General features: G+C 37.0%; 1 protein-coding gene across 2 annotated transcripts in view; it reads right to left on the bottom strand.

The window, feature by feature from the left end:
* The window catches only part of ptprea (protein tyrosine phosphatase receptor type Ea), a 328,457-nt gene that overhangs the window by 255,406 nt on the left and 55,557 nt on the right, over positions 1 to 17,494 (bottom strand). For both annotated transcript variants that reach the window (XM_051922103.1, XM_051922104.1), the window contains exon 2: positions 15,556 to 15,600. The gene's annotated coding sequence lies outside the window, so the exon portion shown is untranslated. The remainder of the gene's footprint in view (positions 1 to 15,555; positions 15,601 to 17,494) is intronic.

Raw genomic sequence — 17,494 nt, 5'->3', positions numbered from 1 at the left:
TCTGAAGCTAAAACTTTATGTGAATGGACACTTCATGATTGAATTGGGCAAGGGTTTGGATTTTCCAAAAAATTATTCATATTTTCTATGAATTTTAAACAAAATCTCTCTAAAGGCTCATCTCAGATCTTTTCTTGCATTACTGACTAAAAAGCAACTATAAAAACAAATTTTTACCTTCAAATCATGAACTAAATTTTCCTACGTTAAATAATTCACTACACACAAAACATCTAGATAGAAAGATGAATCGTTGGTACAAAAGCTTATTCTCAACACTCAAAAAAAAATCATCACTTCACAAAAATATTGCTTTGTTTCACATAACATTGTGTTATTTCACAATAACTACTGAGTGATTTTGCAAAGATATGCCTGCCACTTGCTGTCATTGTGCAAGCATTGTGCTTCGGTCATCTAGTGATAGGTAGTGTTTTGTCTTGGTAGAGTAATATTTTACTTTACTTTCCCCTATTGTATTATTAATATGTAGCCTTTGTCAGAATGCCTCAGATATCACAGACTTACCACTGAGTTGCCTCAAAAGCTTGCATATTGTAATCTTTTTAGTTAGCCAATAAAAGGTGTCATTTTGCTTGACTTTTCACTACATTCATAATGGCTAACACGGTACAACACCCTAGTACAACTCTGTTTATAAGGTATTATAGTATATAACTTCTCACCACCTTCCCTACATCTATAACCTCAGGCAATTAGGTGTAGTAAAAGACAAGCAGAAGTTACAGTAAGTTACAATTTAAACAATGTATTATTGATAATATTCATAAATAATAACAATATGCAAAGTACATTTGAATACAGTAATCCCTCGCTATATCGCGCTTCGCCTTTCGCGGCTTCACTCCATCGCGAATTTTATATGTAAGCATATTTAAATATATATCGTGGATTTTTTGCTGGTTCGTGGATTTCTGTGGACAATGGGTCTTTTAATTTCTGGTACATGCTTCCTCAGTTGGTTTGCCCAGTTGATTTCATACAAGGGACACTATTGGCAGATGGCTGAGAAGCTACCCAACTAACTTTTCTCTCTCTCTCTCTTGCGCTGACTTTCTCTGATCCTGATGTAGGGGGATTGAGCAGGGGGGCTGTTCGCACACCTAGATGATACGGACGCTAGTCTAAAAATGCTTAAAGATTATCTTCACGTTGCTACCTTCTGTGCAGCTGCTTCCTGAAGCGACATGCTGCACGGTGCTTCGCATACTTAAAAGCTCAAAGGGCACGTATTGATTTTTGATTGAAAAACAAACTCTGTCTCTCTCTCTCTTTGTCTGCTCCTGACGGAGGGGGTGTGAGCTGCCGCCTTCAACAGCTTTGTGCCGCGGTGCTTCGCATACTTAAAAGCCAAACAGCCCTATTGATTTGTTTGCTTTTAAGCATGTTTGCTGACATGCTCTGCTCCTGACGCGCACTCCTTTGAAGAGGAAGATATGTTTGCATTCTTTTAATTGTGAGACGGAACTGTCATCTCTGTCTTGTCATGGAGCACAGTTTAAACTTTTGAAAATGAGACAAATGTTTGTTTGCAGTGTTTGAATAACATTCCTGTCTCTTTACAACCTCCTGTGTTTCTGCGCAAATCTGTGACCCAAGCATGACAATATAAAAATAACCATATAAACATATGGTTTCTACTTCGCTGATTTTCTTATTTCGCGGGTGGCTCTGGAACGCAACCCCCGCGATGGAGGAGGGATTACTGTACTGGCAACCATACAACCTGATTAAATGGTGATGTGTAGTTTCAGGTGGCACACAGACTTGTTAGTTACTTAAAATGCCTCTAGTTAAGGCATCAATTTGTGGTCAGCTTTCTTCAGAACAGGCCGCATGCCTGTCTCAATATGACTGCCGAACTGTGCTCTTCATTGTGTTGCCCTTTTCAGTTCATGGTGTGTGTGAGCTGCTCCTTCATCAGTTGGTAAGAGAGAGAGAGGGTGAGGTAAAGCAAGCAAATTTATGGGTTTTCTGTCCAACCCCTACAGCCAATATGGCATCATGGTACTTAAAGGCTTTTGATACAAGCCAATTCCAAAAAGCCATGCTTCAGACCAATGGGGCAAAGAACATCTTAACACCTGCGATCCCCCAAAACCATACAGGTATGTTAAGGTAAAGCTTGGAAGTTGGCAGCCTGGCTTTGTGTGGGGGTTGAGAGACCTGAGAAACATTTACCAAACTTGTTTCAGGGACTTTCCCCAACTCTGTCGTAAAATTCATTTTCCTGACTTAGTTTTGCCTAAGTTACAAATAAAGACATACAAAATATTTATCAACTTATATGCAAAATCTCACATCACAACAGGTAGTGAAGGAGAGACTGGACATGTACATAGTACATAGCATGTAATCAAGTGACAAGAATTGATATTACAGGCATATACTGTACATTTAATCATAACTTTGTTGAGGGGTAAATTGAATACACACTGTTCAGGGTCACAGGGAGCCAGTGATTATCCCAACAGCCCTAGGTGTAAGGCTAGAGTCAACAGTGGTAAACAGTATGCCAGTCCTTTGCAGGACTCAATCACACACACAAGCTGAAAATAGTGTGCTGCATGCAATCCACTAACAGAAACTTAGAAGAAAATTATGTTTCATTTTAATAAAGTTATTTGCTATTGATACTCATTTGAAAACAAGGTAATCTGCTGGTGTACTAGCTATTGTTCATATCTCAAATCTTCAGTGGCTCAGGTTGTTGTTTACTTCACAGCACATGAAGGGCTTGAGTAATTAAGAAATATTACTGACACATTTCCAGAATTTAGTGATAAAGCAGGTAATCATTAGAAGTACCAAACAATCCACAAATGTGCATAACAATGTATAAATGCCATGCAAACCTAGTATTGTGAGGCAGGAATTGCAACTCTTTGCTACCAGTTTTCCTATATGTTGAAATATCTGTACAAAATGGCTAAACTTTAACTAACTTAAAACTAAATGTATACCTATACTTTTTGCCCAGCTCTTGTTACTTGATTACACACTATGAATATGCATTATCTCTCCCTGATTGTCTGTCAGTAGAATGTGCACAATGATACTAATGACAGCAGGCAATATCTTTGCAAAATAATGCAATTTGTTTGTGAAATAACACAATAATTATGCAAAATAATACAACACTTTGCAAACTAATGCAATAATCCTTGTGAAATTACAACTTTTTTTGTAAATTAGTGCAATAATATTGCATAAAAATGCAATAACTGATAGGAATAAGCTTTTATTTTCAGAAATAAAATAGCAAAAGAGTCATATCATTTAAAAAATTCTAAATAATGACTATGCCAAAACTGAAAATAAAGGTACCAAAAAAAAGAGAAAAAGCAAAACAATATTACAAAAAACTGAATTATGGCACAAGTAGCTATTTGTTTAGGGTTAAAACTGGTCTGTTGAAAGACTATTAAGTGCTGTCTGATTTTTTACTTTTTGTAAGACTTAATATTCTCTTCGAATTAATTAGTCTAAGCAAACGTTTTCTATCCCTCCTTGTCTGTGTTGGAATTTTTCCCATTGTGAAGGGCCCTGAGGTGCTCTTATAACCACATTCTGATAGACACTATATGGTGTAAAAAGGCACTACATATGTGCCCGACCCGACACAAATTCACACTGGAGACACGTATAAAACAAATAAACTTCTATTTTTCTTCAGCTGGAAGGCACGTCTTTCCCGTGTCCCCCAGCCACAACACAGTCCCCAAATCACCAACACACCAAACACTTTCTTCTCCTGCACCACCACTCCTCCCAGGCAACCTCGTCCTCCTCCACCCGACTCTGGCTGCTGAGTGGTGGTTGCTGGCTCTTTTTATTGGGCACCAGGTGCTTGATTGCCGACATCCGGCTGCACTTCTGGGTGTGGCGAAACCAGTGCCCAGAAGGGTCCAGCAGCTCCTGCTGCAGCACCCCCTGGCGACGCCTGCGGAACCCAACAGGGCTGCACAACACTCCAACCCCCATGAAGCCCTGCGGAAGTTAAAGGCCCTGCTGCAACCCAGGGAGGCTGCCATCTAGCATCCAGGGGGAGATACTGGGTTTCCCATCCTTGCTCCCCCGGAAGATATGCTGCAGGGCCGTCCTGGCCGTGCATGGGCCCCGGCCACCTGCCACAATGGCAAAACAATTATGATTAGGGATTTACATCAAGAGCAGAACAAGGACATATAACTAGTTAAAGGAACATGTTTATAATACAAAAATTGCTAAACATTCACAGCAACCAGCAGGAAAGAAGAGACAGAGAACAGTAAATTGCATAAGATGACTTGATTTATCTGTCTGCAACCAACAAAAGAAAGACAAAGAGGAAGGCATATCTGACTCATTTTATATACAACAAGTACAGTGCTGAAAGTCTGTAATGACCATTCATCTCTATCAGTTATTTTAAAGACTAAGCCACATGTCTAATTAAACCAGGAATATATATCAATTAATTCTCAGCATTGGTTGTTTGTGTGAAAATTGAATTGCTTTAAAGTTAAAGTTTTACGTGACTGCAAAAACCATAAAAAGAAAATCTCACAGATCAGAAAGATTATATTTACAATGGAAACACCAGATATACATTCTCTAATACTACTACTACAGAAAACTAAAATTACTACATACGTATAGTAGAGCCTTTAGCTAGTGTGCACCTCCACTCTGGAATTGTCTACTAGTATTAGGAATGTCTCATCTGTCCTGGTATTTAATCCAGCACAATATTTTACAGTACTGAACCTGCTTGGGTAGCCATGCATATTACACTAGGGCCTAATTGGCTTGATTATAACTGTAGTAACTGACTTTTTTTAACTGATCACAATTCTCTTTTTTGTTTAATGTTCCTATCTTGGAATTTGGAGATGCATTTGCTTTGTCTGATTTAATATCTACTGGTCACAGAGTGAAACAGCAGAGTAAATGGAAAAAATAGGTAACATCATGGGCTTACTGCAATATCACTTCATTATTTAATTCTGCCATACTGATGGGCTATTTTTTCCCATAAACTTTCACCCCAGGGTAGCTGGGCTCTTCCTTAGAGACAGGGTGAGAAGCAAAGCCATCCAGGAGAGGCTCGGGGGAGAGCATCTAGAGGCACCAATTGAGGTTGTTGGGGCATCTCATAAGGCTTTACAGGTACCACAAGCAGAGAGGAGATGCCAGGGAAGACCCAGGGCTCACTGGGAGGATTATATCTCCCAGATGGCCTGGGAATGCCTTGGGGTCCTACAGTATGAGTTGGTTAGCATGGCTGGGGAAAGGAACGTATGGGCCTTATTGTTAAGACTTTTAACCCTTGCATCTCGGCTTCGGATAAGCGGTGGAAAATGAATAAATGAATGGGTATACAGTAAGTGTGTAGTATACAGTACATGGTTTTCTGTATGTAAATCTATGCAGCAGTCTCAGCTTGTTCACTAAGCAAGCCACTAAACAATTTGATATTTAGCGAATAATAGTAAAATAGTAAAAAATCCTTTCAATTAACTCTCAACAACCTTTTCAGTTGTATTGTTGGCAAGCTCGTTTTGTGCAAGGACATTTTTTATGTTTTGTGCATATTACTTATAGTTCACTGACCATTTGTATGATAAAGCTTACCAACAATTATGACTGTTATGTATTTTAAGTCTTATACTACATAATTGATTGTTTTAAATTTACTTGAAGCAGCTATTCACATAAAGGTTTCAGAGAAAGCGAAATGTAGTACATCCCCGTAGGTCCCGGAATTAAAAAAATAAAGTGGCATTTATTTTAATCTATTATAATATCTCCCATTGTCCTGTCTTATTACATCAGACAACTTTCTCTAGGTGTTTCAAGAATCTCATTAGTAATTAGAAATGTCTGCGGATAGACAAAAAAATAACGAAATACACCCTTTGTACATAAATTGTTTTTATTAAACAGACCTCAGCTGCTTGTTTTAAAGATCTAAATATATTCTCTATACAAGACATACTCCTTTGGTCGTGAAGGCTTTTATTTGTGTCAAGACTTCACTTTCTCTTCACACAACTACTTAACAAATAAAGAATCCCTAGTTTTGGTGTAGTAAATGCACTTGTTAATTTCAATACAATTAGACCAGCGGTCTCAAACTCAGCTGCTGGATGGCTATGATGGGTTTTTGCAGCAAATAATTTTCAACTTTCAAGCCAATTCTGTCCGTTAAAGGTACACGTTACTATGATTAGTGCAGTGAACTCTCTCTGACACCTCAAACATTATCAATATTAGTCATTTTTCCTTTCCTTACAACATTATCCATTTTAGCTTATAATAATGGGTGGCACAGTGGAACATCCTAGGTTCAAAATCCCACTCCCAGTTATTGTCTGTATGGATTTTGTAGATTTTGTAGATTCTCCTCTTATCTGTGTAGGTTTTCCTCCCACATCCTGAAAGAACTGCATATTAGGTGAATTGGAAATTCCAGTTTGGCTCAGTATATGCAGAAGCTTATGTGAGTAATGGGCTCGCAACCCCAGCCATGCCTTGTGCCAAGGCTGCAGGGGATAATTCAGTTGGTGGAAGAATTCAAAATCCAGAGAAAAAAAAATGGAAGCATGACCTATGCAATGCATGACTAGCCTGTCCCCAACCTGCCAAACAGATTCTTGAGATTTGAGTTCTTGCAGCAGCTCCTAATGTGTGTAGTTTGCACATTCTCCTGCGTTTTTCTCTTCATGTATTTTTTTCTCGCACATTGCAAAGATGTGCAGTTTGGTGACTTCACAATGTCCCAGTATGATTTGGTATGGGAATGTAACCGAATGGACCAGCACTGTGTTCCTTGCACCTTGTGTAAAAAAAAATACAGTGAAAGGTTCCATTTCCATGTGACCTTGCATTGAAATCAATAGGAAAAAAGGGTTATATGATATTAAGATTTAAACTTCATTGAATAGTTGGTTGAGGAGAGGTCACAGATGATTCATTTTTGCATAGGAACCAGAGGATAATGTTTATTGAAAATTAGCTATTAAAGGTTCACCTAATAAAAAATGGTGGCCTCTTGTTTATTCATTCATTATCATTTATTTTTTTTAACAGATAATTTGTTTTTATAAAATATCATTAATAATAATTTCCAATTAAAACCATGTAAATATATACAGTAGCTTCACCTTTCACCAGGAGCTATCCCATATTTTTTATCTCCAAAGTAGGACAGTCTGCGATCGACTTGGTTCCTGCCTTGCTCCCAGTGCTCCCAGGGCAAACTTCAAACCTGAACTGAATGAAGCAGCCCTGAGAGTGTAAAGCATATGTATTTAATTATGACATTTCAGAAGCATATCATGAAGTTCAAAGGCAAATGCTTCTGAGGATTTAATTTTGGAGTAATAATATTCTATACAGGCTGCGTTGTTTTCCTTCACTGCCTTAAGAACTGGGTTTTAGCCTGACAGTAAAAAAAATCTAATTTAGTGAAATTGGATAGTTTCTTCAAATTACCTAATAAATGAGTCATTTTCAATTTCCCCTTAATTATAAGTGCCGGCTTGTCTTCTTTACACATAATTTCTTACTGAGTTATTTTTCTAAATAAAAATAAATGAGATTGTGTAAAGTGTGCAAGGCAATGGCTGTAAATAATACTGGGTCAGCAATCTTTAAAGGGCTGTTATATGAAAACATAAATAATTACAATTGTTTAAGTTGTTAAGGGTTTTTTTGCATTTCATTGATTCTGATATGCCTAATTAACAATTCCTGAAATATTATATATTGTTGAACACAGTACTCTCAAATTTATTCTTACATTGTAAGTGTATTAATTAGAATATCTTTCCCGTTTACTGTTCCATAATTACAGACCAAGTAGCTGATGAGCCAGTATGCAAAATAATCTGCAATTTTCTAACAAGCTCTGTTGATATGATGAAGAATTTGGTTTATTTAGTATGATGCCTTCTGTCTCTTCATTTGTTTCTCTGCTCACTTTTTTACATCTAATCACAAACGTTTGATAATGCATTTGCAAATCCTATTGAACCGAGTATTTTAATTGTAACATCATAAACATCAAAGCATAGTAATTAATTAATACTAAAATTAATGTTAATACTAAATTTCAAAGATATGATACAGATGTGATTTAATGACAGATATAATTTAAAGACTTATTGTAAAGAAACCCTTCATTTAACATTTTTAAAATAAAAAACACTATTAGTCCAGTAACATGGCCAACTCAATTCATAATGTACATCATTCATGCACTGCCTGTACAATATTGGATCTTACCTTGTGCCCACTTGTGATGGCAGCAGTAAATTCCCCTCAATCCTGAGCTGGATGAAGGGGTTTGAAATTACATCCTTTTCAGTAATTATGTTCAAAGTCACAGAGCACCAGTGCCTAATCCAGAAGGACTGGCAACATTAGGCAGAAGACCAAACACTAGCCTTGATTAGGAAGTCATCCCATCACTGCCCTTTATCAGTGAGTGTGAACGTACCCTGTAATGGACAAATGTTCCACCTAGGTTTGGTCCTCTATTGTACCTGAAATTGCTGGTTTAGGCTTTGGCTTCCACAAGCCAGAGATGGATTAAGCAGGTTCCATACTGTATATAGACATTCAAATTTTGCCCCATGTAGCCGGGATGCCTATGTGACATCAGCACCCATCTTTTGCGAGCTTTACCCCCGGATCTATCTTTGAAAGAGTGTGATACCAGCTACAATAAACTGTTCTTAATTTATAATATTTTTTATACATGTATCACTTGTTCTTGAGCCCAACAATTCATATATTGTCATGGTTTGTATAAGAACAATCCCACTTTTTTTTTGTTTTGCCAAACCATCTATCTATCAATCTACTCATCTACAGAACCCATGTAACCAAATGCAGAATCATGTCAGCCAGTTTCTATTATGGCAGGATTTGGCACATGCTATGAACTCAAGCTGGCAGGATTGTTTAGAGCAGACAATTATCCTAAAGTGCATGTCCCATGCAGATAACAGGGAGAATATGTATAGATTTGCATGTAAACCTAGGCTTCTGTAATATTGAGGCAGCAGGGCTAATCACTGTGTCACCATACCAACCTCCCAATAATTTTATAACTGAAACCTATTACAGAATGTATGTATACAAAGTCAAAAATACTGTAAATGCAGAAAACAGAAAAACCACAACTGATAAACAAAAAAGGTGAGCCAGATTTGAATAATGGAAAGTATAAATTGCTTAATATGTTAATAATAAATTGGAGGCGTAGCTTTCCATTAAATGTGGTGACTGAACAAGAAACATAAAACAAAAAGTTACAAGGTAAAGAGACATTCTATTCTACAACATAAGAATGACTTATTTTCTTTTCTGCATTAATTTTACTTGTCTCACTCTAGTCTCTTGAACTGACAGTAACAAATATCATTTACACTTCATGCATATTTGTGGGCTTATATTTGACACATTTTTTGCCTCTGTTCATTAACATTTGTCTCATTTTAAATTGTGGGTTAGGTGGATGAGATCAAGCAGCTTCTTTTATGTTAGATCCATGAGTACTTCTGTTGCTATAGCACTGAGTGGCGGAAACACTTTCAGGTCACACAGAAGCCCGAAGAAACAGGGAGTTCTTCTCCCTGCCACGCCCGCTAGCAACACCCAAGGACCCCAAGGGAGTTGTCCCTCAGGACTATGAATCCCATGGATCCCTGCAGGTGTCCAGACTGGGTCCATGCCAGAGAAGCACTGCCTTCTGTTGCACTGGGGAAGGAACTGCTCTTAAAAGACAACAACCCCCAGTTCTTCTATTAATCTTCCACCCCAACTGGCATAATAATCAAGCAGCATCCAGGCCTGGTTACATATCAATATATAGTGACCATCCATTATGGCCTCCCATCTGGGCAACTAATTGCCCTTCGTCCCAGTCAGGGTGCCAGACCATCCCTTAGGGCACTTACATGATATATCAGGAACTATGGTTGACCATGTCCTAAATCATGGCCTTTTTATGTCCCCATGCCCTTGGCCCAGTATGTACGAGACTCCAGTTAGACAGTGAGACATACACTGACAATTTTTGCAAAAAAAAGTAGAGACTTTTCTATTTCTAAATGACATAATACATGCACATTCAATCATATACAGTGCAAAAATACTTTTAAAGGTCTCATTTGATGGACATCCTTGCAAGTTAAAAAAAAGATGATAAAAACAATCCCTTCAAACAATTGGAACAGGGAATAAAATATGAGAATGCTTTCCACGCGACTGCTTCAATACCTCCTTCATATGGTCGTTGGAGGCCCAATCACAAAACATCATCTTTTTACTTCTTCCTTTTCACAACTTTTCTCTCACTCACTCTCTCCATTCTCCCTTTTCACCAGGTCATACACCAATCGTCCATCCCTCACTTAAACACAGATTAGGACCAATTTTTGCCCTCTTCTCGTTCATTCACTCTCTCCCTGGCAGTCAGCAGTTCAGAGAACAATCTGTGAGAATATAAAAAGCAACAACAAAATACTCGAGAGAGATTACTGACCTGCTTCTACTGTTCCCTCTCTGTCGTGTATCTCACCCAGGTTTACATACCCTAGTGTAGAAGAGACAATCACCCTCAGCCGGCTCACCATTGTCTTTCCTCAATTACACTGCCACTCACTATCAAAATGGCATAATCACACCAATACATAATCCACTTAATCAGCTTCTCAATCTTGTACATGCGAACATGCATGTGTGACTCTATTCGTGTGTGACTCCACGCTCTATGGAGTGCATTCTGCTGCACTTTTCTCACTTCCTTGCCATCAATCCTCTCCCAGGTGCCTCCTGTCCATGATAGAGCAAACAGCGCTGGGATGCCAACTTGCACTCCCGCATGTGCCCCCATGCCACCAACAGCACATGACCTGTAGCACCCCCATCCTAGATACATACAGGTATACATCACTATTTTTAATCTCCATATCTATATAAATCTGTATAAATAGTTAAAAATAACAACCGCTAAGCTGATTATTAGAGAACCTGTGTCATGACTTGTCACAGTGAAGCTGGCCTAAGTGTGTAGCTTAATGTGCCATGTACATGTGTGACGTTAATTAATTTCATAAATGAAAATTGGTAGGTCACCATACTGCAAATTTACATGTTTATGTTATACATATACCTGAGTTTGTATAAATGAATAGATTTCTGCACTATTACTCTACCTATATTAAACATCTGCACTAAACTTACAAAACTTTAATATTATTAAAACTAAATGTATGCCTATAACTTTTTGTTCAGATCTTGCCATTTGATTGCACGCTACACATATTAATCGTTCTGTCAATAGCTGTTACTAGACTACCGGAGCATGAGCATGCACGATGATAAAGGCCGCAACTGGCAAGATGTTTGCAAAATAGCAGCATGTTTTTATGTATTTATTGAACCTCCTTAATCCACTTTATGGTCATTGTTGGCTAAAGAATATTCCATAAGGCACAAGGCATGTACATGTTCCAGACTACTAGACCATAAAAGGTATGCATATCTATCTTATTTTAACATAAAATATATAAAATCATTACAACACAACATTCACAAACCCAATTAAATTCATTTAAGTTAATGGCCCACCACCTATACCGGCAGGAACCAATACTGGATAAGCACCAGTCCAGTATAGGGCCAATGAATGCACAAATCCACATGGTGCCAATTTGGAATCACCAATCATCTTAACATACAATGCATTGTGGCATTTTTTACACCTGAATAGCCACAAAGAAATCCATGCAGGAAAGAGAAGAATACATAAGACAATATCTAGAAATTTGAATCAAATCCAGGATGCTGGTGGCAGCCATCCTAGCAAACATGCCACTCTCTCTCCCATACATGAAAGCTTACTTGTGGTTAGATGCTAAAGGTGTACGTGATTAAATAACAGTTTTCACAACTTTGTTTAAAAGCTTCCAGAGACAAACAGGGGAAGTGAAAGAAGTTGTAGATTGCATAAAGACATAATTTAGTTATGTGGTTGTATCCAATGAGAGGAGAGAAACAGATAAAGAGAGTGCGAGACTGGACATACTTTTATAAATGCAGAAACTTATAAATAGCACTGTTCTCTAAGATGCTATCCCTGATCGTTTTTGTGTCATACTGTATATCCACATGATTATTCGGATCCATCTTTTATAACTTTGTTTCACATTGATCAATACAAACAGAATCATACTGCCTAGACTCTGCTTGGTAAGGATGTCTAAGTAACTAAACAGGAACAGGATGACTGCTTATTTCAGACTTTGCTGAACTGCACAGAAACTAATTAAGATGCCATGCTGCACCCTGTTCCTTCTCCATGCTTGTGTTATTGGGAATGTAAGCCAGCATTAAAGCTTACAAGGTAAGTGCATTTTTTCCACTGTAATGCAGAAGACTAATTTTATAGTTACTTTGTAGTTTTGAGTTGAGATAAAAGGTTCATATCTTTAGCAGTGGTTTTGTTTACAAAGAACACAGTGATACTGAGCATGCTTACCCTTTGCAAATATTGATCCCTGAGTATGTAGTTACAACAGACAGTACATACTATAAATGTACAGTATGGGGTTTAAAATATTACCACATAAACCTGAAACTTTAAATTTAAGGTTAAACCAAACATGTCCTGTGGTGGGTTGGCACCCTGCCCGGGATAGGTTCCTGCCTTGTACCCTGTGTTGGCTGGGATTGGCTCCAGCAGACCCCCATGACCCTGTGTTCGGATTCAGCGGGTTGGAAAATGGATGGATGGTTAAACCAAACATCCATGGTGGCATGGTGTTATAATCATTAGTACTGTTGCCTCATGGATCCTGTATCTTGAGTTCTAATCTCACAGCAAGTCCTCCTAAGAACAGTATTTCACCAGTTATTTCAGTTTTCCTCCCTCTTCCCAAAAACTTGCATACTAGGTTGCCATTCTAAATTGACTAACAGTAAGTGTAGCAGTCTGAAGTGGTACTCTGTCCAGGGTTGTTTCCCACAGTGCTCACAAGATTGCTACTACCACCCCTGCACCCGTCAAGCCTAATAAGTGGTGGTTATGGTTTACAGCCCCCATTAAAATAAAATTTGCTAACACAATTGCTTATGATTTACTTGCCAAACCTAGGTTTTGTCAATATTGTGTATATGGTTTAATGTGCAATTAACTTCATCTCAATCTTTGATACAGCCAGCTAAAGATACTAAGAGCCAATTGTATACATAACAATAGACTTAATAGGGGTAAAGTTAATTTTGGAAATAAGGGAGAGAAAATATGTAAAATAAAGATAAAAGTGGGTTTTCACTTAATGTGGTGGAAAGTGGGTTTTTGGGAATCAGAGTAAACAAGTGTGCAAGGAGCATACTGAATATTTATTCTATATATTCTGGCTAGACAGATAGTGTTATCGACGTTCAGTACTTATAAAATAGAGGTAGAGGTAATTGGAAGTGACTAGTAAGCTATAAATCAGTACTTTGCTACTCCATTTTGCTTCTTTACTTATGAAACCTAGAATGTTTACTGTTTTTGTAAAGTAAAGCAGTGATGGCAATAAATGGACAGTGAGAACAGGACTGGCTAGTCTTATGAAAGGAGAGTGCTGGGGGAGGGAAATGCAGTTCTTTAATAATAGCAGAGGAGCTTGCAATTATTGAGAATTGGAGAAGTAAACTTGAGATGTTCTAAGAGTAGCACTTAAAAATCAGAAAACAGCACAGTATTAGGTAACTAGATAATTACAATAACTAACTCTATTCTCATCTCTAGAAATCTGTTAAACAACATCCTAATAAGAAATAGCTACAATCAGACTGTTGTATATGGAATAGAGCAGACAGTGTGCTTCAGACTGCAGACCGGAATATCACACAGTAAAGTCTACGGCCCTTTGCTCCAGATGGTGAATCCTCATGAAAGATACAAAAGCCTGCTTGTAAAGCTTTCAGACTGTAAGTCATTTTGCATTGCATTCACGAATCATTAAAATTGTAGCAGATCACATATACATTTACAGCCCCAAAAAGTAGAAATCGGTTAAACAGAGTTTAAGGTTAAATGTATATTTGAGGTTAAATGTACAGTATATTGGGGTACATTATCTGCTCGTGAAAACAATTCCAAGGCCTTCAATGTTACACTCATATCAGTGTATATTAAACAAAAGTCACATAATCAAGGTATTCATATGAAGTATTTATTTAATTAAAAAAGCTTAACTTTGAGGGAAATGATTTATAAGTGATGTAACCAATAATTTTAATGCATAAATGAAGATAACAAATTTTGCCATGTATTTATGACACCTGCTACTTTGCTCAGATAAATAGGCCAAAAAACAAAAACAAAAAAAATAAAAGTAGGAATGAGTAATATTTCCCCAGGGCGCTACACAAAAGGCAATCTAGCACATGCTAAGGATTCCTGACTCTTTCCATAGTGCAAGAGTGAAGACATGGAGGCATGGACCTCCTGACTGACCTAAGCTAGGCTGCTGCTTTTACAAGTCAGGCAGCGAGACAGGTTACCCAGAAGATCTAGCCCCTTTAAGTGAACTAAAGTATCAGGGATTCAGCAATACCTGAAAGAGGGTGGAATTTTAGAAGAAGTATTCTGGCCTTTCCTATTGCAAAAGTAAGGTCAGCCCTGATTTGGGAAGGAATTCTAAACCCTGGGTGTCAGGAAATCTCAGACTGGAAGTGAGATGGCATAAGGGCTGAAATGACAGGAGAAAAAGAGTCCAACAAGAAAAACAGAAGCAAGAAGAGACAAGGTGGGATATTAGGGGGTACTCTTCTGGTAATCTTGTTTCTTGTCCTGTTTCATTTAGTATTTGTCTTCCCACTTTGTTTCTCACTCCCTTGTGTTTAAGTATTTAATAAATGTACAGTCTTACCCATACTTGCACATTTTGGCCTTCCCATTGGTATTCTGGGTAAAGTGGCTCACATCAGTACCTCAAACTTGTTGTTACCATATTAATATAAAAATACTTCATTTGAAAAACCATAATATAGAAAACAGAATTTTTTCCACTTAATGGCAACTTTTTAAAATCAGACATATTATATGTCATGTTGACACCTATTATTTTGATGCCCTCTCATTTAAATTTCTATGAGAATCACTATTTTCCTTTTTAGAAACTAATAATATACTGCAAAAGTCAAATACAACAGCTAGCTTATTTTTCAAGAGATGGGAAGATAAATCTACAAAGAGGTGAACACAATAAAAGCCCCATAACAAAGAGGCATGAAACAAAATTAACAGCAACAAAAGAAGACAGTCAAGAGGGGATGAAGGTGGAGGGCTGTGATCCATTTGCACATAAGAAGTTTTGCCTCACTTCCATACTTAAATACAAAAAATACGATTGTAAGGAACAGTGCAGGATTGTTTGACAATAACATTAACAGTAGTGTTCATCATAGATTATTTCATTACGTTTTAGAACATGAGGAGAAAAAAAAACAATTTAAGTCACAAAAAAAAACATGTGGACTTACTGAAAGTGGTTTCCATAAAGTTCTCATTCATGTGTCAGGACAATTCTAAGGAAGGAAAAATAAATGACTTTTAGCTTGATTAAAGTTAATTTTTTAGCATGAAATTACTTGTACAGAATAACAAATGACGTAAACCAGTCTTGGTTGTATTTTATAAAAGAGACTGCTCAAAAACGTATGTGAGGATAGTCAAAATTTTAAGCGATGGATGCAGTTTTACTCCATTCAATAAACCATAAATAATTTCTATCACATGGAATACATTTGATCTAATAAGAAAAAAATAATAATTAAAAAAACAAGTTACATTGTAAATAAGAAATGTGACAATGAAAAAGACAAATTGTTGATTGTGTAATGCTACTTAAATATATTTTGTACTGCTTAAGGAAAATAAAGAACATAGATAAGTTATTGGACAGAGGATAAAAATGGCAACCAAGAAAATTAGGCTCATAGACTGGCGATTGACTGAATCCATGTCCAGAGGTTGTTCCTGTCTTGTGCCCTGTGATTGCTGGGATAGGCTCCAGCTGTCCTGTGACCACATCCTGGATAAGTGGGTTAGGAAGATGGATGGATGGATGGGTAGATAGATTGATAGATGTTCTATATTTTGTAAGTGGAAGCACTACAAAAACATGACTACTAAATAATAGGTTCTATAGAAGTAAAAAATCTTCTGAATATAGATATAAACTGAAATTAAAGCAAAGTGTAGATACTGGCAGATTTGTTTTCTGCTCTTGCCTTGTGTTGTAGGATTTATTTCTTTGGAGGCTTCAGTGTTGCCTTTCTTTTTCCCAGTGCTATTAGAGATCTGCTTCCAAATGAGTTCCACAGTAAGTGTGTGGGGTTTAAGTTTTAAAAAATGACAGATTCTGATTTGTATCCAGGAATGAATGTGTCTACTGAGATACATTCAAAAAGGCTTTTCTGTCCAATACACCACAATAAATTGTATGCCTGTAGTGTGCCTTTAAAGAAGAGGGAGCAACATCAATAACTATATATATAGTGGGAAAATAAAAATCAAAGGGTATTTTCACAGCAAAGTCATTATTTTTTTCTCCAAAGAACAATAAAATTTCCTTTTAAAAGTTCCTTAAAAATCTAAATCACACCCAAAATGCAGAATATGAGCCCCTTAAACATAACAATCTGTGACTAAATCCACACAGGACTCTGATACTATTTGCATTTAAAAATATTATACATAGTGATCCCACAGCCTTCAAAACTGGATTAGGCAGATTCAGTAAATGGAAGGGCATATAAAATACAGTAATTCTGATCATAAGAAGCATCACACTGTGCAAAGTACAGGAATTTGATGCCAATGTTTCAAACTTTTTTTTTTTTGTAAAATACAAAAACAGCAAGATATTAGTTTAACCACATTTAATCATAGACACAGCAACAAGTTATTTTAAGGTCAACAATTATTTTTTCTCTTTCAACTCAGTCCCCAGGCATACCAATTGCAGGAGAGCATGGCTTTATTGGAGACAGCATATCATACAAAATTCGGATATAGCCTGTACTCTTTGTACCAATTGCTATAAAACATGATGCAAGTACCATAAAAAAATGAACCACAATAATGCTTTAGTATTCATTTATGTTGGCAAATGCATAAATAATCCACACTACATTTTAATGATAAACTTCATTTTAGAGTTATGAATAGCAGAACATCAGAATTATGAATAGGATTGGCCATGAAGTCTTTACTGTAAGAAATGAAATGAAAATCAGTGGAGCTTAACATATGTTCTCAGCTTTATCTTAGAGCTCATCTGAAAATTTACAATCCACACTTTCCATGAGACAGCTTAATAAGTGTATGAAATTAAATCACAGACTTCAATGATCAAAACAGCAGTACAGTATATCTACAGAACATTTACAATACACTTTACTGCCAAAAGGTAAAACT

Source organism: Erpetoichthys calabaricus, chromosome 2, assembly GCF_900747795.2.
Source record: "Erpetoichthys calabaricus chromosome 2, fErpCal1.3, whole genome shotgun sequence".
NCBI classification, from domain to species: Eukaryota; Metazoa; Chordata; class Cladistia; order Polypteriformes; family Polypteridae; genus Erpetoichthys; species Erpetoichthys calabaricus.
This window is presented reverse-complemented; position numbering and strand designations above follow the sequence as displayed.